We start from the raw sequence: 26,091 nt of genomic DNA on the forward strand, positions 1-26,091 counted from the left end.
TTAAACTTTGTATAGATTTTCTTTTTTTTATGTTTAAACCAGTTTTCTATGCAACCTCAAACATCATGGACTCCTTACATTTCAGTAAATAATAAAAAGTCCAACGCACCTGCATGTAGCATTTAATACAGTCTAAAATGCTACATGGCACATTGCATTTGGATAGACAGATGAGATGCTTTTATTCAAGAATTCAAGCATAACTTGTACTGTAGACTAAACAACTCCAAAATGAATTAAATATATTTTCACAGTCTTATTAAAAGAGCCCTCTAAACCAAAACTGAACACTGTAAAGTGATTTTATTGTTGTAAAATCTGGTCATTACTTATATCTGCTCATCTTTTATAAATAATAATAATAATTAAAAAAAAAATTCAATCAAATATTTCAGTTTTTAAATGTAAATAATAAAATTAAATGAAAATATTTTCAGAAATATATATTGTTTAATGTTGAATAAATAAAAGAAAAAAGAACCAGTTTCAAATAGTTTGCTTCAGCAGGTGTCTTCCTGAGTAATTTGTGTTTTAAAGCCAAAACCCATATTTACTTTGCAGAACTAGGCTCTGTCATCATCGTGATCCAGGATATTACATCCTGTCTGTAATATTTTTTCCATTTCTGCTGTTTGTGGGTTTGCTTTCAGTAACCAACCATTTCACAAGAAGGTCCTATTAATCCAAGGAAATGTGTGTGTACGTGTGCGTGTGTGTGTGTCACAGTTTTGAGGGTGTGTCCTAGGTAAAGCTTGCGTAGTTTAAATATAGGATTCTTAGCAGCAGCTCGGGTTAAGAAGAAGACCAAGAGTCAAGGATAAGCACAAGAGGCCTGACTTCTCGTGCTATAAATCTTAATCCAATGAAGAAACGTTTGGAAAAAGTTGATCGGTTTTACAGTTTTCTCATGTTTTCTATTTGGAAAATTGACTGCATCCTGTGAGTAACTGACTATTTCCACTCTGCTGCAGGTATTTTAGCAAACCAACATAGTAGATGTTTATCAGTTTCACAGTGAGCAGCAGAGCACGTGGTGGTGAGAGATCCTTGGGAAATCTTGCCAAAAGGTCAGCATTACCTCCCTTCTACTTCTTAGGAACATTGCTCATGCTTTGAAGAATCTATTGCTTACATAAAAATAAAGATGATGCAATTACTGTGGTATGATAATAATTAATCTAACTACTTCATACTATTATTATTATTTTTTTTATATCCCATAAATCAGAGATGGGAAATCCCAGTCCTTTATGATTGGTATTTTGCATGAGGTAGTTTATTTCCTGCTTGAACACATCCAAGTTTAATGAATGGTTTATTAGCAAAGTTCTTGCAAGAACTTGCAGCCATACTGAGAAAATAATTCAGTTGATAGAATCAGGGTTGTAGGAGGGACACATCTAAAAAAAATATGCCAGAATCAACGATTTCTGCCATAAATGAATTTATTATTGTTTGACCATCACACTTTCTCAATACTTTTAACAATAAATAATGAATTATCTCAATAGGATTCTAAAATCTTTGCCTACCTTGTGTCTCTTCACTGTATTTGTCGTTGTTATTGTAATATTAATTAATCATTATTAGAATGAGCAGCTAAATGAATTTTAGCTACTCGTTTCTGTACTTGTTTGAATTTTTTGCCCTCGTTTATCTCATTGATCTTTTGGTTTCCTGTTTCCGCTCACTTTGTGTTGTCTTCACTGTATGAAAAATGTTCTATAAATAAAGCCCAGATGATCAATAAAAAGTCCCAGATGAATTGATTGGGCCCTTAAATGTATTCAGTTACAACACATAGGTCAGACTTGCTTTAAAAATACCTTCTGAATTTGTTTTTGTTTGTAGTTGAATGTCATTGACAGATTAAGTAACGAGTCAGATTAGCTTATTGATTTCATTTTTAGTCTAAATATCTTTCACTCACAGACAACATATTTATATCGTTTATATCGTTTACACAGACACATAATAAGGTTCAAGATCTCATTCTGTCAAAATGGAGAGTAACATACTGCACAGGATGTACTGAAGGGACATTTGGGAAGTGGAGAAAAAGGTGATTGCAAGAGATAATGTCAATTAAATTTAACATATTTTTGTTCATATGACCTGTACTTGATTTGATTTTGGATTTGAGCAGCTGGAAAGCTGAACTTCCACTTTGGGCTTCCTTCTTTCATTGCTCTATTGTCCAGTTCTCGCTCAAGAAGTTATTTTTTTTTTTGTTTTTTTTGCGGCCATTTCTGGGAAGGAGGGTGATTTAACAAGAGAAAACCTTGAGAAGACAAAACAAAAATAAACATTTTCCTCATTTTCCTGCAGCTAGCTGCAGTTTAGTTAGTGTGTAGTAGTTCATAGTGCTCAAAGAAGTATTCACACCCTTGAATTTCATCACATTTTGTAAAATAGATTTTGTGACATTAAAGGTTTTTTGTAATTTTTTTTTGGTCAAAAAAGCAATATATTTTTGATCATGATTGATTTCTAAAAGCAATTAAATGATAAAACATCCAAGGGGATGAACATTGTTAATAGGCACTATTCCTTCTGAAAAAAACAAAAAACAAAAACATAGAATCATTTTGAAAAAGATTCAAATATCAAAGAAACAAAAACCTTACACCTGAACCTTCATAGATTTTCCGTTACTTCTGGAGAATAACTCCAGTGCCGCATTGTGGTTTTTCCTTCAACTGTATCCAAATGAACAGATTTCCCTGCAGAGACCCTCATCAACCTGTGTGAGAGTTTTTAGTGTTTACTGCCCCTGGCTGCCTGAACAATCTGCTGACTGTAAAAAAACTTCTGTAATCACTGTTACCGCCTTGATTGGGAGCCAGCTGACTCACAGGCTGCTGCTGCACGTCTGCTGAGCAGTAACACCTACTGGCGAAAGCACAGTGACAGGCAACGCTTTCTTAGCTTTCGTTTCTCACAGTGAAGCGGCTACTGAAAGTTAGGCTCCAGAAAATAACTTTACAGCAATCAGCTCATATATTTAGCTGATTGGACAGTTCTGAATCCACTTTTTGTCTCGAATATGAGGATTATTTTTCTCAGATTCCACCTTGCTTTCTGTCAGAGTCGCCAATTTTCTGCTGAAAGTGATGTGTAATCTTTGCTGGGCAGTGACTGGAGCGGCCTGTTTTTAGCATTACAGTAACCCCTACATGACCCAGTAGGATGTTTCAACATCTTTACTGGTGAATTTCCATTTACTTTAAAAAAATTAACTTAGAGGGTTATTACATTAACAAAAGAATATCATGTACTTTTAACACATAATTTCATGTTACAAACAAAAACGTGATAAAATTATGTTGGACAAACAAGAAATTCAACAACTTAACTTTTATGACATTTAATCATGTTGAGATGATATGATTCATTTTAGTCAGACGGATCTTGTGCTGAAGACAACTAGCGAGATCACGGAAGATCACGCGAGATCATGGGAAATCAATCACACGAGATCATGTGAGATAATCGTTTTGCGTGCCGGGAAAACTCCAGCAGTTATGAGAAGAATACATTTTCCTGGCAGCATGATCACAAAGCTGATTCATAATAATAAAAGGCAACTCCACTCATGTTAAGGCTTGCATTTCCTCTGATGTCTCAGTGCATATGTTGATTTTTGAAGATAGGGATTATTTGCAGCAGCAATATCTTCATTTATTTTAAATTCTATTCTGTCTTAATAAGGGTTTGCCATCACAAAGTAATTCTATCAGACATTTGTAACAGTGTACTCCTTCATTAAACTACATAATACATTTTTAGCCAGTATTTTATCTAAATATTTAAAGACAAGTGTAGGTGCAAAGAATGTATTTTTTTTAAAAAAATAGAAGTGTAAATAACTTCAAGTGTTCAAATTATTAATTTTTGCAGCATTCTAGGCAAAAATTAAAAAGTAGTGTGAGATTTATTTATTTTTTTAATGTTGCAAGAAAAATTGCTCACTATTTATGCAAAGGGCTGCTATGAAAGATTTTCAAACTGTTGTGAAATTCGTTCCAAAAGATAGAAATAATGCTCAAACAAATCTGTAGAATCAATGTGTTTGTGTTTACTTTCCAAACAGTGCGCTCGCTGCACTGGCTGACAGAGATGTTCGTTGTGTCAGAGACAGACGAGAAGCCGAGTAGGAAGAGCTGCTGGACCGCTTTATGGCAAAGCATAAAAACAATAGTCTTGTCGTGAACATAAACAAAAGAAAAGTGATTATTTTCAAGATGTCTTGATAAAACAAAAAAGGGTTTGGTTAAAAACTATTTCAATCATTGAATATTGAATTGAACTGAAGATAACCTGTATTAATAGAAAAAGCTGTTTTGAAGCAATAATGTAATTTAATAGGAGAAAGCATTTAGCAAACCCTCCTGTTTTTTGTTAGGTAATGAAGAAAATTGTTATACGTTCGGTTTGGTGACAAAAGCCTCACACAAATACTAATTGTACTTAACCTACACAATCAAGATTTTACTGAATTAGAGCATCATAGAGGAGGCTAAAGAGCAACACATGTCCTGAACTAAAGAAATTCATAAACAGATTAGATCAACATCAGCCAGTCTGGAAAGGTTTACAAAACCGCTTCTAAGGTTTTCTTATGGATAGTAGCTACTCTCGCCTTCTTACCTGCAGACTGTGATCACCCCAATAATCGCAATAATAAAAAAAAGTCTTGAAGGCTGCATCCGTTTCCTGTTTCTTCATGATCAGTGGACAATACCAGAGCGGCAACTGGACAGCTAAGCCACAAACAGGAAGTGACCCATGTTTTCACTCAGTCCAGCTTCTGTAAACTTTTGTTCAGTGTTTTTGCTTGATGTTTGCAGCTGTCAGCATGGATGTGTGGGAACATCATGCCAGACAAAAAAATAGCAAAGAATTTTATGGCAGTGCAGACAAAAGAGGAAGTCGGAGCTGGAGTCTGAGCAAGCTGCAAAGCCAGGCTCACCGAAGAGAAAAAAAACAAAGACAATTTGGATTGGCTACCAAGAAGGATGTGAACAGGAACACTCTGTTTTGCAGTCTGAAATCTCTACATCTTATCCAGCTTTAATCAAGAAAACAAACATAGAGATGAGGGTTGCAGTCCAAGTACTTTATTTTATTTATTTATTCTTTGTCCAAATGATCAACCGAAGAAAGAAAAACTCTTAGGAAGTATTTTCTCAACTTCATTTCCAGCTGCTGCCATCACTTTCTGGTTCAAAGTTAGTTTTTGATTTGAAATTAAATAATGCATCTTGTTTTCTAGAAATCACACCCAAATCTCAAACTAGCAAGGTCAGCCATAGAGGAAGGCTTCATCAAGAGGCCACCATAACAACCATTTGAGCATATATCTGCAAAAGATCTTTTTAAGAGTTCATAATGAACATTTGTTTACAAAACCTGAAGATCACACTCAACTTTTAAAATCAAATTAATTTATGTGCAATGCCTTTTGCATAAATAAAAATGAATTCAATCAAGAGGAAAATATTTAGGCTGGTTCAAAGATTTAACTTCTTCACACCCCATTCATAAGAGTATCTTTTTTTGTTCCTATTGCTGCCATCATGTATATTAGATTACTTTCGCAGTTGTAAAACCTATTGGGAAGTTCACCATTTATGACGATGACGCATGTGCATGTGTGATGAGGCCAGCCCTGCACTGCTGAAATTTCCTCCAGCAGAAATAAACTGCAGTATCCAACAGATGCTCAAATCTCATCAAAAATACAAAGCTGTGGCTGGAAGTGTGAAAATAATGTTGGCAGGTAATAAGAAAGCAGGAAAGGAAGGGTGAGATGTTTTATTTTTGTTCAAACTGCAGAAAACTACTATGACACATTCGTACCGTCAAGCCTAAAGTATCTTTGCCAGCAGGTGTCTAATATCGTTTCCTGACAGATATTCATTCAGTAAAATTAGACCCATGAATGTCTTGTTAGCATAAATTCTGGACTCATCGGCGATTTAAAAAGATCTAAAACCTGTGCCATGCATTTTTGCTCAGCTCATTTGGTTCACTTATTTATTGATCAAACTTTTAATATGAGAAGAGCTGCCAGTCTTAATGGGTCTGTCTCCATCTGCTTTTCACACACTCACTGAATAGTTTACCTTTATTGTCACAGTTTCTTAATCGATACCAGCTCTTGACGTTGAATAATCAAACACGGTCACTCTTTGATCCTAGCCATGACATTATAGCTCTCCAAAATGTAATGGAAATGGGACTTCTGATCTCTCTTTCCATCAATCGCTTTCTACTTGTCATTCTTTCAAAAAGGCTGTGTTGCAGCTGGTGGCATTGAATTTTAATAAATAGATCATTTAGGAGGATAAGAGAGCTAAATGCAGCTGAAAGCCACACTTTTCATATTTTTAATTATAAATAATGTAAGGACAAAATGTGAAACAGGTCAAGGATTTTATTTTATTTTATTTTTTTTGCGAGGTGTTGAGAAAATATATGTTTCCAAAGTTAGCTTTACAGCTCAGCAGACTCTTCCATAACCATCAAACTGTAGTTTCTCCACTGGACCTAAAACCCTCAGTGGGGATTTACCTGCGTTCCTTATAGGATGCTGCACCACTCACTCTGTCTATGCCTGATGTAATCTACTGAAATCAACCACCTTCACCCAAGGTACTGCAGCAGGTCGAGATGTAAGAAAGGAAGGAGTATTCACATTTTTAGAGAAGAATTTCCCTTACATGTTTATTTATTTGCAGCTAAACAAAATTATTTGGGTAGTTCTGTTCTGCTGGGAGACCCTGAATGCAGAACTTCAAAAAAGTCACAGCTAATCAATCCAGGAGCAACATATAGAACAAGAGATGATGCAATGCAAAACCAAAATGGCTCTGTTGAATCAAAGCAAGTAAAAAAATTATAATTCTCATAACTTCCTGATACACGCAGCCGCTTCAGTAATACTCAGGCTGCAGTAAAGCAGCTGTGAGAGCCTAAATGATTAAAAGCCCAGTGGGGTGGATGGTCCTCTTATTTCTTCACAGTAGGAGGGTATGTGGTTTGAGTAACAATAATTAGCTTAATCTTCATATGCATGAGTCTGCTTTCTAAAACAAGCAAGTTCAGCTAAGTGGTTTCTCTAAACTCACTGAGGAAGAGGTTTGACTCCGTCTTAATGCTGGTTGGGGGATCTCTTTACGTTTCCTGCAGTGATTATTGTTAAAGCGTCCAACGGTTTCTGGGACTCTGCAATCGGAGAACACTTAGAGGAGGCGAGTTAGAGTATTTCAACTTTCAGGGAAGTCATCAAAAGGTTGCTGTTTTTAACAACTTAGCAGAAATACTTTGAGTTATTCAGTTTGTCATACAAGGAAAAATGGGAGTTCATTTTTCAAAGTGATATTATCACCGTATTATTCAAACTAGAATATGCAAAGATGCTGGTGAATATGCAAATTCACTTGAAAATAGCAGAAGTGGATGACCAAAAATAAAATTCAATCACTTCAATGCTGATGCTGTTGATCTATTAGTATGTAAATGTCTCTATTGCCCTTAAATCAGGTCATCCTATGTTTTAAGCTAAAAGGTCGGACATGTTGAGAGAAAAATAATCGCCGATAAAGAGGTAAAATGAGCAACAAATAAAGTGATTCAGTCTCTCCAGCAGGACTTCATCTAAAGGTTAACAAGACCCAGCTTTTATTTTGGTAATCAGTTTCCTCTTATCAGCAAGTGAATTTACTTAAATATTTATAGTTGGCTGGCTAAATATTTATTTTGGAACTGTGACATTTATAACTGAATGAATAACATGGTAAACATATTACTTTTAAAAAGACTTTTATTACTTTTAAAAAGGGTCAGAAGTAACAAATATTCTTTTTTGTTCACATGATTAATTGAAAAGTAGAAAATCCCGGTACAAAGAGTACCACTTTAAAATCTCAGAAACTGCTTGACTTGTAGTTTGTTTGACTTGAGGTTGTATATTTAGCAAAATAATAATAATAATAATAATAAAAAAATCACTATTTGTTCAAAAGTTAATTGTTTTTTATACTTTTTCCTCAGTTTCTGTCACAAAGGTGCAATTTTGCAGAGAATATTTTCAAATACGTGTTTTTATCTTCAGGCAGATTAGTTAAAGTGATGAATCACAGTATACTGGAAATTAATTTTCCTTAATGGAAAAATGAATAACTATGATAGCTGCTGTGGACTGAATTGTTGGCTTAACTCAGTTATTAGTGGGACATGTAGAGAATAGACCCTAAAATTTAATGTTATCACCTGCTGATAACCATATAATAGCTACATAACTGTAAAAAAAATCTTTCAGGAATAAATTGTTAAAAATTGAAGGGCCAGTACTAAGTAAAATTGCCTTTTCGGAGATTTATATTATGCTATAATATTATCCCCCTGGAGTTGCATTGACTTTTTCCTGCATGTCTGAGGATTTCTTGAATCTCCAGAGGCAACTATCCAGGGGTTATTCTTCCATTTACTACATCTATTTTGAATAATAAATATAGATTTTATATTAAAATAAACCAGCTGCTTCAAACTTCCTGACATCTGTGATCTGAGCAAAGGTAAGAAAAGAAAACGACTGAACATCCTTACAGAAGGAAACAATATTATTATATAATAAATTATTATATAATTTATTGGGTCAACTTTGCACACGCTGTAGCAGTGGGATACTTTTAACAGTAGTTCCTGTGATAATAATTCATCTCTCCAAACTTCCAGCTGCTTCCGCCTCTCCGCCGGTTGCAGGTTATATTCAGGACGGAGGAAGTCCAGTTGCATGAGCATGACTCTGTCTAATGCCAACTGTCACAGCCGTCCACTGAGAGAACACAAAGAGTCACACACTGAGCTGGTTGGTCTCAGTGGGTCTGCGCTGTAGGTTTACCAAAGAGACCTGAGGCCAAGTTCTGCTAAATACCACAGTTACATAATCTGTACTTACACAGAACCTTGGAAACTCAGACGTCACGAGTGTGTAACTGATATACAAATTCATTCCCACAAATGTGCATGTCCACCGCATGGAGGCCAAACAATGAAACACAGTGAAGAAAGAGTACAAGAAATAAAAACATACTTCCATGCAAAAACGTCTCCAAGAGTAAGTGTTTTTGATTGCATCAAAACAAAAACAAAAAATTATACTTCTGTTGTTCATGAAACTTACGATGTAAAATAAGATGCATTTTCTAGCAAATGAAAAAGGTAGTAGTTGCTAGGCTTACCATTTCTGGGTAAAGTAACTGCAGTGAGATGCGTTTTGCAGCCATCTACCAGATCCTGACATCAGTCTGAGGAAAGTTTACCTCACTGTTCACTTTCACCACAGCATCTCAGATCATCACCTGAGCTTTGATCCAGCTGCACTTCAACTTTGTTCCTTTTTGTACATAATTGATTACTAAATATATCTTTGACATATTCTCTCTCTCATTATAGTGCCATAGAACAAATTTAAATAATTTTGGTAATTCTACCTGACCTAAAAACAAGTGAAGATAGAACTGGTTTAGCTTCAGAGCAAGAAAAACAAAAGGTGCATGTCTTTTTATTCAGTGTGTGTAAACTTCTGCTTTCAACCGTATTATGATTTTAGCAAGCACAATGTGCATGTTATTATGTATATTCTAATTTATTTAGACACGTATATGGATGCAGGGAAAAGTGATGACTGACAGGAAGAACAGGTGAGTCTAATTAACTAAATGTGCGGCTGCTGCTCTGCCGAAGTGTGAACTTATTGAGAATGGCTAAGAAATAACAGGAAGGAAAATCATAAAATACCTCAAAGAAACAGAGGTGAAAGAATTGAACTCTACAAACATGGGGAAACACAGGAACATGAGTAAATACTAATCACAAGAATGTTAAACTGAGCTGGTACTTTGGAAAAAGCAGACATTTCACTGAAAAGTACTAAGATCTGTGGTGGGGAGTGAATGCAGAATAACGTGCTGCCTCAATATATCTAAAAGTAATAGTCCATATTTATTATCCCTTTTATTTACAATAATTTTATCTTTTATATATACTCATCTGATTCAGTAATAATTGTGTTAGATGTGGAATAAATAATAAGCGATGACATAAAGATGTCAGTCTGAATTCACTCAAGAGATAATTCTGCTTTTTCTTCCACCTTTTGCAATAAATTAGAACAAGGTCAATTATTTTAAATAACAAACAAAGCGCTCTTGTATAAGGCACACATTTGTAGCCTCACCTAGAGTGTCCCCGTTTCTAATGTGGGAGAGAATCAGGCCACCTTGTTACACACAGCTGGTGAAGCCTATCTATAGAAACACTTGGTCCTGATGCACCCTGACTGATGCAGAAGAAAATCCTTCATGGCTTCTATAAATACTTAAAGAAGGTTTATATTTACCTCCACAGAGGCAGATAGAAGAAAAACTGACTCTGGGTGTTGCTGTAGCCTAGTTTGCCTTAAGACCACCCTCCCTCTGCATGCTCCATCCACGTGATTTGGTGAATATGAGAAAGGTGATGGAGGAAAAGGGCAACATGTCCTCTTTACTGAAATTTAAAAAACATGAAAAACACGCACATTTGTAGACTGAGCAGGACATGTGCACCCAAGGGCGTAGGAACAAGTTTATCATTGGGGGGGACACATATCGGAAACTTGAAAGATCCGTAAATAGCTTGAGCAAAAATGTCAAACAATGGTGTCATCAACTGTTACTCTAATCTGACCCCTTGTAACGCGTAATCTAACGTGTTACTATTTACAATCCAATAATCAGATTAAAATTACGTATCTAAGTTAAGTATTTGTGATTATTTTTAGAAAACACATATTGTTGCTTTCTTCTTTTTCCTTGGGGAGATAGGTTTCATATGTAACACCAGCGACACAAACGTAAACAATGGAGGGAAAAGAGATGCACATTTTCTAGCTGATGGATGAATTTTTCATTGAGTGATCAAATTACTCTTTCAAAGTAACTATGCCATCCATGGCAATAAACTAACTACACTATCATATGTGTGTAGACCTGTCACAATAACAAATTTAGATTTTTGATAAACAATATTATTGTTGTTTTTAGACCATTTTTAAGTAATAAATGTTAATGGGAAAATTATAATGCAAGAACACAATCTGAAAGATCAGTAAACTTACAATTATAATGAACATTTAACACTGCAACTGGAAGGAATTTCAAATATCCAAAATAAATAAACAAAACGACTAAATTAATTTTGAAGTCTTTGTAAATACAATTTTCCTTCAAAAAAAGGTTTAAGCACCAACCTGAAAGCTTTTATTATACAGTTTTTTGTAGAAAAAAAGAGAAATAAAAAGAGAAGTGATAAATCATGCCAATGGAAATTATTGAATTTGTTTTAATTTATCATGAGCACGGAGCTCGGTTCATTGTGCGCGTTGAAGCGGACACGCAGCGGCACGAGCTGACGCCGCCGCATGCGCAGCGTGTCGCAGCGCCTCGTGCATCTCTGGATCTTTGCAACTCGGTGCGGATCACGCGCGCCGCTCTCCCAGGCGGTTCCAATGTAAACCTTAACTATAAACCTTGGGGCTGGTACAGTTTATAATCAGTGAACTCACACATTGTGATTAACATTAGAGTTGCTACCTGTAACTATCCTGGCTCCCTGGCTGGGCTGGCAGTTTTGGCGGGTCTGAATCGCTGCCAACAAAAAACTCCGCTTCATCTCCAAGACGACGAACAAAATGTGTCCAGTTTTTGGCTTTTCCTTGCTCTCTTTTTTCCATCCTTCTCACTTTGCCGCTCCACTCCAATTCAAAAGAGCAGAACAAATTTTATGTTTTTTGAACAATAACCATTTTTGTTGCTAAGAGATGAGTGTGTTTACTGGTAACCAAGAGCCACGAAGAGAACTTCAGATTTTTACTTTAGCGTAATTTTCCAACGGTAAATGTCTTGTATCTAAACAGGTGAGCGTTATTTCGAAAGAGCTTTTGTTTTATAAACTACTTGTTATTAATTTGGTTTTAAGAGATAAGCGGGGTTTTTCTGGTAACGAACTGTCACGAAGTATAAATCGAGATTTTTACTTTTGTGTTGAATGTGTGTTTAGTATATTTTCCATTAATGACCAAAAAAAATTACTTTTCTGCAAAATTGACCAACTACACAATTCTTGTTAGTGTAAAAATAAGTGGTATTTCAAAAGAGCGGGAGAAACATATTTTTTTATCAATAAAATTTTTTGTTGCTATGCTGTTAATCTGTTGCTTGATGATCGCGTTTTCTGGTAACCAAGTTCCACAAAGTTCCATAAAGTAAACGTCTGAGAGAGAGCAGAAGAAATCCTGTTTTTTGAACAATAACAATTTTTGTTGCAAATCTGTTGCTAAGAGATCACTGTGTTTACTGGTAACCAAGTGCCACGAAGTGAACTGCAGATTTTTACTTTAGCGTAATTTGCCAACGGTAAATGTCTTGTATCTAAACAGGTAAGCGTTATTTCGAAAGAGCTTTTGTTTTATAAACTACTTGTTATTAATTTTGTTTTAAGAGATCAGCGGGGTTTTTTCTGGTAACGAACTGCCACGAAGTATAAATCGAGATTTTTACTTTTGTGTTGAATGTGTATTTGATATATTTGCCATTAATGACAAAAAAAATTACTTTTCTGCAAAATTCACCCACTGCACAATTCTTGCTAGTGTAAAATAAGTGGTATTTCAAAAGAGCGAAAAAAAACACATATTTTTTATCAATAAGAATTTTTGTTGCTACGCTGTTAATCTGTTGCTAAGAGATGATCGCGTTTTCTGGTAACCAAGTTCCACAAAGTTCCACAAAGTAAACATCTGATTTTCACTTTTGCAAAACGTACCAACGATAAATTTCTTGTATCTAAGCTGATAAGCAGTATTTTGAAAGAGCGTATGTTTTATAAACTCTTATTATTAATTTTCTGTTAAGAGATAAGTAGGTTTTTTTCTGGTAACGAACTGCCATAAAGTCTAAATCGAGATTTTTGCTTTTGTGTTGAATTTGTGTTTTATATCTACCACTAATGACAAAAAGAACTAAATTTTCTGAAAAAATCACCAACTACACAATTGCTAACAAGTATAAAATAAGTGGTATTTCAAAAGAGCAGAAGAAATATGTTTTTTTGAACAAAAACAATATTTGTTATTAATCTGTTAAGAGATGAGTGTGTTTACTGGTAACCAAGTGCCACGAAGTGAACTTCAGACACAGGCACTACCACAGGTCCCTGTGCTCCTCGGCCCTGTAGACACAGGGTGAATCTTAGCAACCTGCGGCCTCTTTGCCGGGAGCACCGGACGCCACCTGATGGTGTAGACCCACCGATTTCTGCCAGGATGAGTTTGGTAAATGCCAGGTCGCTGACAAATAAAACTTTCGTCATTAGGGATTTCTTTTCCTCTTATTGATTGGATGTTTTATTTACAGAATCATGGACAAGTGGTTTGGTGACTCCAGCATTTTTAATGAACTTGTACCGCGGAGCTGTGGCTATTTTAATGCTCCAAGGATGTCAGGGTCCGGTGGAGGTATAGTGACTGTTTTTAAAAGCAGTTTTACTTGTAAACAGTTGCCTCTGGCCTCGTTTAGTAGTTTTGAGATCAGCCTATTTGAACTCGGCAGCTCTCACACTGTGCTGTGTGCGGCGGTCTATCGGCCACCGAAGTACAACAAAAACTTTATAAATGACTTTTCTGATTTCCTGGCTGATATCATGCCAAGGTATGACTGAGTTCTCATTGTTGGGGATTTTAATATTCATGTCTGTCGTCCTACTTCACCTATGGCTCAGTCATTTCTTAATGTAACCGATTCTTTTAATTTTGTGCAGTCTGACTGGTGCTGTCCATGAGCATGGTCACAGTCTTGTTCTGGTTTTATCTTATGGTCTACCAGTTTGTAATTTAGTGATTGGTGACTCATTATTTTCAGACCATATGCCTGTTTTATTTGAGATAACGCTGTCCTGTGCTAAAGCTAAAACATGCACTGCAGCTCGGTTCTATCGTGTTCTTAACCCTTCTACTGCTGGTCAGTTTTCTTCTGTTTTTAATCAATTTATTGGTGTATAAAGTGCTTCATAAATAAAGTTGGTATGGGATGGTATGGTACTGTGGTCTTCACCTTTCAGGCCTTTTCCAGTTCCTCTCTGAGGCCCTGGTATTTCTCCAGTTTCTCGTGCTCCTTTTTCCTTATGTTGTAGTCACTTGGTACTGATCCACCACAACGGCTTTCCTCTGTTGTTTATCCACCACCACAATGTCCGGTTGGTTCGTCATTACCATTTTGTCTGTCTGGATCTGGAAGTTCCACAGGATCTTAGCTCGGTTATTCTCCACCACCTTTGGGGGTGTTCCCCACTTTGATCTTCCAGTCCATATTCTGCAGATGTTCCTGTACACTATACCTGCCACTTGGTTATGTCATTCCATGTACGCTTTCCCCAGCACCCTGCTGTTATGTGCTGGACTGTTTCAGGGGCCTCCTTGCACAACCTACACTTTGGGTCTTGTCTGGTGTGGTAGATCTGAGCCTCTATCGCTCTGGTGTTTAGGGCCTGTTACTGGGCGGCCAGGAGGAGTGCCTCTGTGCTGTCCTTGAGTCCAGCTTTTTCCAGCCATTGGTAGGATTTCCTGATATCAGCCACTTCAGTTATTTGTCGGTGGTTCATCCCATGTAGGGGCTTGTCCTTCCATGATGGTACCTCCAGGACATCATCCTCTGTTCCTCATTGTCTGAGACATTTATTGAGCACATCGTCTGTTGAGATCTTGTCCTTGGTGTATTTATGGATCTTGGATGTTTCATCCTGGACAGTGGCTCTCATACTCACTAGTCCGCTGCCTCTTTCCTTGCGGCTAGTGTCGGGGTGCTGGATTTGGGGTGGGACCCTCCATGCATGGCTAGTAGCTTCTGAGTCTTAACATCCGTGGTGTTCATCTCCTCCTTTGTCCAGCTAATTATTTATTTATGTATTTATTTTTATTTCTAACAGACAGAAAAGACAATCAAGAAAGAAAAAAAATAAAATAAAATAGAATGAAACAGACTACAGAAATAAGAGGTAAAACAAATTATTATGCCCAAGTGACAAGCAAATTTTATATTTTCTGTTTGAAAAGGAGCAGGTAGAAGATGTAATATCTTATAATGTCCTGCCCCTTTCATACTTATCAATTTATAATCAATTAACTGTCAAAACATCAAAACGAGTCAACTTGTTTCCATTTTACTGCGCGTGCAGCAGCGTCATTCTGGAAACTTTTGGGTACCCCCTCATACCTCCAACGAATAAGGAAAGTCCTGAGAAGCCAGCTTAATGGCAAGAACAAGATCCGTGCGATAAACAGCTACTCACCAGAGTAATCAGAGACCCTGCAGGAATAATCAGCTGGCCAAAGGAGGAGATGAAGACCACCGATGTTAAGACACTTGGAAACTACTGACCATGCATGGAGGGCTCCACCCCAAATCTAGCATTCTGACTAAACACGAGTCATAGGGAAGGTAAATAAGGCAGGTGATTCCTTGAGTTTTCTAAATTGAGGGAACCAAACCTTTTTGGAATCCTAAAGACCTTTATTGGAAATAAACTGTTCCACAAACAGGAGCCATAATACTGGATGGATAATAAATGACTAAAACTATATGATCACGTAAAAGGTTAAAATAAGATTCATAAATATATATGTATAGAAAACAACAAGGAAAATGACAAAACAAACCCTAATTGATTTCTATGTGCTTTTTCTCTTTCTCTCTGTCTGAGCCTCGCGCGGTACCTCTGACCTCAACAACAAGGGCGTAGGAACGAGTCTGTCATTGGGGGCGACGCATATCGGAAACTTGACAGATCAGTAAATATTTTGAGCAGAAATGTCAAACAATTATGCCATCATCACATCAGTAATGCGTTACTCTAATCTGACCCTTGTTTCAGTAACAAGTATTCTAACACGTTACTATTTACAATCCAATAATCAGGATTCCAGGATGAACACTCACTTTAGCATTTGCCTCACAACTAGCAAGCTACATACTCTGGTAGCACAGACAGGCTACCAGATTCTGATATATCTTATTGGTCAAAAGACATTTGATTATTGGTCAAAATGCACTGATATAAATTGACTTGCAGTTGAACTGGTTCTACTTCTTTCCAAAACCAAAGTAAATAACAAATAATAAAATAGGACTCGGCAGTTTTAAACTCAATACAGCAGTTTGACCAACAAAAATAAAATCTAAAAAACAAATTTTGTTCTTCTTGAACAACTCTCTACATCAGTGCAACAGTTTGATCTACAAAATAAATAAAAACGATACTTTTCACGTCTGACACCTTAGCTCCTCACTGTTAACTCAGTATCACTTTCCAGCCCTGCATTCAGTAACTTACCAAACATGAGCCATAAAAAACACTGAAGCAAAAAGCCTAAATGTTTTTATTCTCCTGTCATTTTTAGCCGCAAACATTTAATTAAAAATATCTACAGATATGTGTTTCTGTCTCTGCCTCTGTCTGACTCTCTGGTGTTCCTGCATGGATTCATGGATTTACAACAAACATTACAGTAATTTACAGGATCAGAATGTGAACTAAATATAAAAAGTATTTTTTTATCATACAGAATGAGAATTTAAACGACTTCATTTTCAGATGAATACATTATTATACATCTCAACTCTATTTACTTTGTAGCAAAAATTTTCACTAATTTATTTTTAAACTTCTCCTCAAGCACTTTTCTTATTGTCTCCTGTAATTAATATAATTTTTTATATAATTAATTAAAATAATTTTTATATCTTCACACTCTGAAACTCCACCTGGCTCTCCTATGCCTGATCTGCTCCTCTCATAATAAAATAATTTAGCTTATTTAAAAATTAAAAACAGTTCATACATATTTCACTACACTAAATGAAGACCTCACCAGAGCTTCTTCACCTTTCTTCAACATCATTCTAGCACTGCTGTTCTCCTAAATATCTAAATAATATAATATAATATAATATAATATAATATAATATAATATAATATAATATAATATAATATAATATAATATAATATAATATATAAATACACGTTAAGTGGTCAAGTATGATCAGGTGTTGCTCACTTTAAATAATAAAAAGGTTAATTTCGCTGCTTTTTCAGTCTCATTCTAAATCATTGTGACTAGACTAGCTAACTTTTAAACAAAGTTAGCAGTAAAATTTTGTACATGTGACTATTCCAGAATTAAAACAGCTTAACCAAAAAGATTTAGTTCTAAAAAAATAAAATGAACTGACAACATGATGTTATAAACGAGCGATATTCATGGCAAAATTCCTGACAGATCGTTTACCTTATTCAAACTGAGTTTCTCTGACTCTGTCTGCTGCTGCCTTTATTCTGAGCCGTTCAGATGGGGGGGGGGGGGGAGAAGGAAGCGCTCTGCTAATGCGCTGTGTGGGCCTTCAAAATAAAAGCATGCGAGTGGAAGATTTTAAAATTCTTCGCAACTCAGGTGAAATTATTGGGGGGGACGAATGTGACTCTTCAATATTGGGGCGGGGACATGTCACCCGCCCCCCCATCCCCGCTTTCTACGCCTATGTGTGCACCCACGCTCTCACGTCGCAAAACCATTCCTTACAGATGGAAGATGAAGTAAAGGACAGAGGATCACAATCAGGTTTTAAAACTTTAACTTCAAATGTTATCTGGCACTAAATTTGAAAATGTACAATGTCATTAATGCACCAGGACAAAGATCTGAAGTAAACTAGCCTGTCCACCTGTGGAAGGTTAAATAAACTCCCAAAAACAAAATCCTGCAGTGTCCTTGTCAAAATCCGGACTGAAATCTGACTGATATGCTCAAACTCTCAATGTGGCTAATTTGAGTGATGAGCTAAATTTAATGCACTGCTTGATAACTAACATGAATTTGAATAAATGCATGACTGAATTTAAATGACTTGGTTTGTCTTCAGATGGCATATGCTGTGAATTGGCGCAATATAAATGAACTGGACTAAATGTCATTTGAACTGAATTAATTTAAAATAACTTTTTGGACCAAATTTCCTTAAGGGCGAGGTAAAACTCACTATTAGTTATCACAGATACTTAACCATAGTTATTATCACCAAGGGCGGCACAAGCACTTAATACGTTTAAGAAGTAATTATATTTTCACCTTAAGCCAAGTTAGTTTGATTAGATATTTTTGCATTAATAAATGGAGTTATTTGAAACTTTTCTTCTTGAATATTGACTGCTTTTTCACTTCAGTCCTTAAATTTGGCAATGACAGCATGCTGGGAAACATATGCAAAATATTTTGGTAAGTCTTTTTGTGTAAATGATAATAGAAGATGACATTGTCACATTTAAAAAAAAATCTTAATCTTAATTGGTTTTTAATTTAGTAAAATACTTTACGTATCTATATTGTAACTTATACTGCTCAAAGCTGCTCATGTCAACACCTGCAGACGTTCTCTTTCCAAACTTCCTGGACTACAGAGCAGGAAAAGTTCCTAATAGATTTTATGAAAAACTGAGTAGTGTGGAGGTTGTAACTTCCTGTCCTGCAGAAGCAGATTATCTAATAAGGCATCAGGGAACAACTATATGCTTATATGATTTGTCATAACCACCTATGTTCCTTTAAAAAGATGGTAGCTTGGCCAGGCGCTGCACTGTGGGGACCCTGGAGTGCTGAGGGAGAACAACAACAACAGAGAGAGGAAACATCTGCAGAGGGGGTCAGCTGAACAAAGCTGAATTTCCGCACATGGAGAACGACTTGTGCTTTTGTTTTCCGTCCTTGTCAGAAAATCTAATCGTAATGTAAGCTCTTTAAAAATGTATTGATAGAAATAAAGTCTGACAAAACACAGCTTTTTACACACCAATGTTTCATTTTGAGGATGTGTTTAGAGGAGGAAAAAAAATAAATAAATCAAACATTTTACAAGATTTTTTATTTTATGACATTCGGGTTTAAAAACGAAACCAGTCATTATTTTCACTTTTTGATTGTATTTCTATACCAAACGTAGCAAGGTTTGTCTTCATCTTCAACATGGACACAGATCTCCAGCCTGAACGAAACCAGACAGACATCACCAAATCGGTCACTCTTGGGTCAGTCACTACGTCTGCTCAGCTAATATCAGGCTGACCCACTTTAGCAGCACCGGTCATTTACTAACATTGGTTTGGGCTCAGTGTGAGCGCCGAGGGGATAAACATCGCATCTGAGGTTAAATGTTATTAAATTTATGGCACACAAAGCACCAAAAGAATCATCAAGAGCTGAAAACAGGCAAGCAGCTTTGATAGAACGACCTGGAATACAAAATCTCATTTAAAACTGGGTGGGTTTTACTATACTGTAATGAGTGCATAAAGCAAAAAACATATTATTTAGATTAATAATTTACTAATTCACCAGTTTTAAAGTTCAGTTGATCTGATCAGCAACTATATCAGGAGTCCAAAAAATTCTCATCCACTTACAGCTCAGTTTTTGACTGATATAACCTAAAATCTGTCATTCCTTGGACGTTATTGAGATGAAATATCGTGCAAAACTACTCATATTTATATGTGACTATGATCACCAAACATATTTATTATCCATTGATTGAATTATTCGATCATCAAAACACTCATACATATATGGGGCCTAACAGACACTGCTTTGGCAAATAACATAAAGGAGCATCTGATGTGTTCTTCCTTCCTCCAAGGTCACTAAACACCAATCTGATCTAATTTTGTCTGCATGGAACAAAAAGCCCAATCCACAGAAATCCCATGTTACAGAGCTGAAATAATGTTTTCCTAGAACCAGACACTTAGGAAACCCTCCTGTGTTTCAAAACAACAATAAAAATGTCGCTTTTAGAAATCGGTAACAATAGTACACCTCGCTTACATAAGCAAACATAGCAGTACACACGCTAACACTTCACCTTTTTCCTCCCCTAACAACTTTTTTTTTTTATTTTAGGCAAGGAAAATTAACATGTTAAAAAAGAAAAATGAATAATTCAGACCTACTGGAAGGAACAAGCAAATAAATCAATAAATAAATGAATAAATAAATAAGTAAAGTTAAAAAAAGCACACACACCATATAGACAAAACAGACTCAAGAATAAAGTACATACCATATTCCCCAAACAATAACTACAACAACAATAAAAAACAATAAATAATCAATAATCTATTTCTTGCCTTACTGAGTAAAATGTTGGAAACACAGTCTAAGTGTAATGACAATAAAATAACTCATGATGAATAACTCATGCTATGTTTACATTATCCTCTGCTGCTGAACGTAAAATGACATATAAGTAAAAAACATAACAGTCATGTTAATTCTGGGTTGTTGCTGCAAAATATTTTAGTAAAACTTGCATAACTTCCACAGCAGTGGTGCATATGCAGCAAAATGTTGCATTTCAAAGTTACAGTACTCATACCACTAGAGATTTTGACACACAAAAAAAAAAATCTGAGAGCCTGACTTAGCTGGAAATCAAAATGATTAAGCTACAGTGTCAGACATGTTGAGAGGAAATGGTGGATAGTTGGTTTGCTTAAGGCTCCTTCAAAATAAGGATTTCAGAGTGCAAAATGCTACCTAAATGTAGCATCTTGAAAAAAATCTGTAAGTTTTGCTTTATAATTAAGTCTTATTAAGATAAAATATTGGAGAAAAAAAACAATAAATTGGGAATGCTGATTTATGATGTTGCAGGTGGTGGTTCAAGCATCATGCTGAGTGTTCTTGTAGTCATGATGGATGAATGCTTGTACACCATCTGCTAAATGTGGTTGGGGTGGAAGGGAAACTGGCACAAATAATTATGCTCCATGACACAGCTGACCTGAACTGTCAGAAAAAAACTCACAATTAAAGAAAAAAAAAAATTATTTTCCTCATTTTTGTTTGTTTCTAATGCTTTTTTTATACTGGATTTTAACAGAGATATTCACGGAGCAACACATCCCATTCATTCACAACTGTTCCCACGCTCTCTGCCTTCTGTGACCCACATTTCTTTCCTATTCAGAGGATGAGAATAACACGAGTTCAGCCTCATTTCGCGCCTACAGGCTGTGAAAATGAAGTTCATTCCTTCTGACTTCTGCTTTTTTTTTTTTTTTTAAATAAGAGAATCACGTTATAATATGCTGGATCTTCAAACAAATCTGAAGCGGAAAATCAGTTGAAAATAAATTCCTGTACAAATTTTAGTTTTATGCTGAAGCAAATAAATCGTCACCATTCTGATTTGTCCCCTCAGGACTTTAATCCTTTTTAGCAGACCTGGGTAGAATCACATGCTTTGGATGAGTGAAGGTTTAACTTTAACTTTATTATAATGAAGAATTGATCCACATGAAGTGGATGAAATTTAATTGAGTCTCAAGCCTGGGTTTTTAAAAAGTCTTGTAAAGTTGCTCATTATGAGTCCATTTCTACCTTCTCAACATATTTTTCATGTGTTAGAGAGCAAAGAGAGGGTCTCTGACCTCAAAGCACAAGTAGGTTGCTGCAGTGGTGAAGGGTCTGCAGGAACCAGCAGCGCAACAAAAGCAGAAAGCAACAAGAAGTTTTGAATCTCAAATAAAACACTTATCTGGTGAAGGAAGCAAGATTGTGTTTGATGGGTGGAATGATTACCTTGGCTGCTTTTACTCAATAACATATACAGTTGAAAAAAGATATTTACACACACTCTTTAGTATAATTGTTAAATTTCTTGTTTTAAATTATAAATTGTATTTTAATAGTGTCGCTGAATGTCTCTATAAATAAAGTGTATTATGACAAGAATTTAAAAAGTGAATAAATTTAGCCTTCCACTGCTCAGTGCAGAGGTTGCATTCAGTTGCAAAGACATCAGTTTGGTTCAAAAGCACCAGCACAAAACGCCGTCAGCCTTTTTCTAAATTAAATCTCAAAGGGAGAAATGTGTTTGGGAAAACAACGTTAACTTTGGGTCAAAATCCTGTTTCCAGAGGCTCATACTGACCGGACACTGCGATCTGAATAGGAAAGAGAGTGATCAGCTGCTGCATGGGTGGACGAGGTCACCTTGCACATAAAATAATTAAAAAGACAATCTTTACAAATAAGCGTTGTTGTTTTTTTTTTACCTTTCATTCATCTTTTCAGTGTTTTGATTTGACAGATTTTGACTAAGATCTAAGGGCAAGAGACGACATGCACTTCATACTCACAGAGGGCATGTTTTGTTGTAGAGAGTAAAATTTAGAAGCAGTCAGCAAATTGTGAACAGTTCATTTCGAACATTAACAATTCGTTAGCTCTTCTCCGTAACCATGGAGAGGGTGGCTGTAATTATTAGACCCAAACTAGTCGCATGCAATTGATGCAAATCTATTGATGTTCCCATCTCAGGTTTTTTTGCAATGGGCTGTGATGTCTCTTAGAGATATTAACACTCCATCTCAGTCCATTTCTCTAATAAAGTGTCCCACCCAGAGGATCAAATCTTTACGCCTGAACATTATGTGATAACACGATGATCCACAGCAACAGGAAGCCGTATTAGCAGACTCTCAGCGGCTGCACGTTGCAGTGAGCGCCCGCTTTTCGTGTCACTGGTGGTATTTTCACGTGGCACGACCTGACATTTCAGGAGTTAATGAAGACAAAACTCCGCGAGCAGATTACACGGGCAGAAACCCTGGTAGCATCTGCTTTGCTCTGTAAGCATCGCCAGGGGTCTGACATTAACACTAAATACATGAATCATTATACTACAGTTCTTTCTAAAAGCATTCCTACTCCTTTAACCTTTCTACATTTTTTTGGGATCAAAATCACAAACTTAAATTAATTTCTGGAGGGTTTGTGTGACAAACTAAAACAAAACGCACCAGAAGTCCAGCTTGCAGTTCAAAGCCATCCTGAAGACAAAGTTATCATGTGATCAATTCACAACATCCTGAAGACATCATGAACACTAAACACACAACGAGAACTATGACAGCTAGATAAAAAATACATTTCTATCAGAGATCATATCCAAAATGACTGGCTGAGCTTAGGTTAATTTACATAGAAATATGGGTATCTATTGAAAAAGGGGCTATATACAAATGTATGTAATACTTTTCAAATTTAGATAAAAAAAAATTTAAAACCACATTCAATTATATACAATAACATACATGCACTGCATGATTATTTCCAGCAAAATCAATCAGACTTTTTGTTTGTTTTAAAAGTTACGGCTGGCCTGGCAGTGCACTGAAGTGACATTTTTAAATGAACCCAGTTTACTCTCCTTTACGATACAAAAATAAATACATATTCTAAGGTCTCCAAACTTTTATAACTTATTCTGCACAGAAAGTAAGAATTACACTGAGACATTGAGTTCTTTGATCTGATGTTAAATGCTGAAGTGTTAAAAAATATATGCATATATATTCACATTTTTACGATAAGATGTTATATCTGTGTGTGCCAGACCAACCATCGAAAGGATGAGAATCATTAAGCTGGAAAAAAGTTGAGTGGACTGCTAGAGGAACTGTGATACAGAGGACTGGTTGGCTGGGGCAGGAAGAACCTTGATGGATCACACTAAGAACTAATTATTTCACACACTAGTAGTTCAGGTTCAGGCCAGAGCCTCCAATCGGATCCTCTGTCCTTTACTGTGAGATGCAGATAAACTCTGTGAGGATGAGAAGCTCAGTAAAGTAGAGAGTGCCTGGAGAGAAGGTCTCTTCTCCTAAGAGTTTAGACTGAAGTGTGACAAGTTTATGAAAACTTCAAAACCACAGATCTTAATTCTCCTACCTCAGTTTTTTCTTTTTTTCCCCTAGTTTTGCAGCTTTGCAGTGGCTGCTTCAAGTTTATAGAACCATTTACTTTCCCATTTTAGGACTGATCAGAGTTGAGAGACTTTAATGAAGCCTTTGGAAATAATTTATGTCCCTTGAACGTTTTTACACCTTGTGAAAACCACAATATTCAATTTCTTTTACATGGTTGACCAGAAAGAAGTAGCACAAAGTTATGAATTGGGAGGAAAATTAATGTATGGATTTAAAAATGTGTAAAGCAGAAAACTGTAACATGTTCTTTACAGCCTGCTTTCTCTGACTGACTTAGGAAAAAAATCCAGTGTAGCCGATCGTCTTTTTCATCTAATTAGTTAACCACCTTTGTGTTATTTTGTTAGCTGTATTAATAAAGCCATTCTGTAAAGACTTCAGAGGTTTTATAGAGAATATTAAGCTGCTTATCAATTGTCAAGTTTCACTCTGACAGGTTGAGGTCTGGTTCAATACTACCCCAGTTGTGAGCTTCTGCATTGCAGTCAGTTCCTCACTACTAAAAGAGTAAATAAGAACATTAAAGTGAAATCAGTTATGTAACTTGTATCAACCTGTAACAATCTGAACAACACAAATTAGATTTCCACAGATGTGATCCAGGCCACTTGAGTATGAGAGCCTAAATCCGATATAAGTGTCTGAACTTTTCAGATGTGACCTGTGTGTGTGTGTGCTTGTTTTCCTTCTCAAAACGAGTGTGTGTGAAAAGCGTCAGCTGCAACCGAGAACAACATATGATATCCTGGTCTGACCTCACTGATAAAGGCTTCCCGAACAAAAATGTGGCGTCATCTGGGCCCCACTGCAGTCAACATCAATGACAACATGGCACACTCAGTCAAAATTTCACACTGTCCAACTTTCCAGAACTTTCTTTAGACGTGAACCATGTATCCACAGCAGACTTACACTGTAGTTACAGTTGCTACTGTTAGAAAACAGTTTGCGTTGTTGGAGAAAATAAACACCAGAAAACACAATAAATATTCTGATGGCTGCATCAGAGGAGCTTCTGACATATTTGTATTGTTGCAATTCATTATCTGTTCAGCTACACATCCAGCATCACCAGCTATGATAATAAACTCAACTGATTTTGAAGTCCTTTGAATCATTGAACTTTTTTAAATCCTATTCACCTAAAAGTGTGTTTCAATTATGATTTATGTAGGTTAACAACAGATAATTGAGAGAGTTTAAAACAGGAAAGGCCCTAGTTACTAACTTGGGAAGAGAGGAGGTACAAATATCCCAGTACGCATGGTTTTGTTAATGAATTATAATAGACAGGGTAAGGGAAACATTTTTTAAATAAATTTTTGTATAGTATCATTTGTTAATTGAATTTCACTCATCATTGAACTATCTATTGTGTCTGCTTTACACTGTGCAAAGATTTCTTGAGAAGGCTTCTAATATCACCCTAAACTGACCTAAAGCAAGAAATAAATAAATAAAAAATTATATATATATATATATATATATATATATATATATATATATATATATATATATTTAAAATTATGCTAAGTTCCTGCTAAATATTGTGGGAATGTTTTGGGAGAGGATCCATTTGACCCAAGTCACACAGTTTTAAAGACAGTTTTACCAACTAGTGAAGAAATGCTTGTAAACCTTTGAATTCAAACAAAGGTTTTAAAAAGAAATCCCATGTCTTCTCTGTTTTTATTATGGTTTAGCAAAAAGAAGTAAGATTTTATTAACTTAATATAAGAGAGTGAGAAACTTTAACTGCATATATATATTACAGTTCTCAACAATCAAAAAGCCTTTTCCATCCAGGTCTCCTGGATATGTTGGGTTTTTTTTTTGGTTCAAGTGTTTCAGTGTAAATAACAGTAAATTATTCTAATCCTGGTAAAACCTGCAGTTGCCTGTGCAGATGATCTCACAGCAGGTATTAATCTCAAGGCTCTCTAAACTTTAAATAAGATTACAAAACAATAGAGATGGCATGTTGAACCGAACCACCTGACTGTGGATGTTTGTGCTAGGTTTGTTTCAAAACACAAACCTTTTAATTCAGCGTCAACAAACCAAAGGGCCTTTGGAGAAAAATGTCAGATTTGGACAAGATGAAGATTAAAATATAAGGACAGGTTGATGACTAATCACATTTGAAGGCTTCAGACCTAAAAGCTG

At 35.9% G+C, this 26,091-nt stretch overlaps 1 long non-coding RNA gene across 1 annotated transcript; it reads left to right on the plus strand.

The window, feature by feature from the left end:
• The first annotated feature begins 17,662 nt into the window (after positions 1–17,662).
• On the plus strand, positions 17,663–18,931 carry LOC145551436 (uncharacterized). Its single transcript, XR_014087276.1, has 2 exons — positions 17,663–17,719; positions 18,708–18,931. It is a non-coding gene; the product is annotated as an uncharacterized LOC145551436 (long non-coding RNA).
• Positions 18,932–26,091: the final 7,160 nt, after the last annotated feature.

The sequence above is a fragment of the Poecilia reticulata genome, chromosome 4 (genome assembly GCF_904066995.2).
Source record: "Poecilia reticulata chromosome 4, P_reticulata-male-v2, whole genome shotgun sequence".
Lineage (NCBI taxonomy): Eukaryota > Metazoa > Chordata > Actinopteri > Cyprinodontiformes > Poeciliidae > Poecilia > Poecilia reticulata.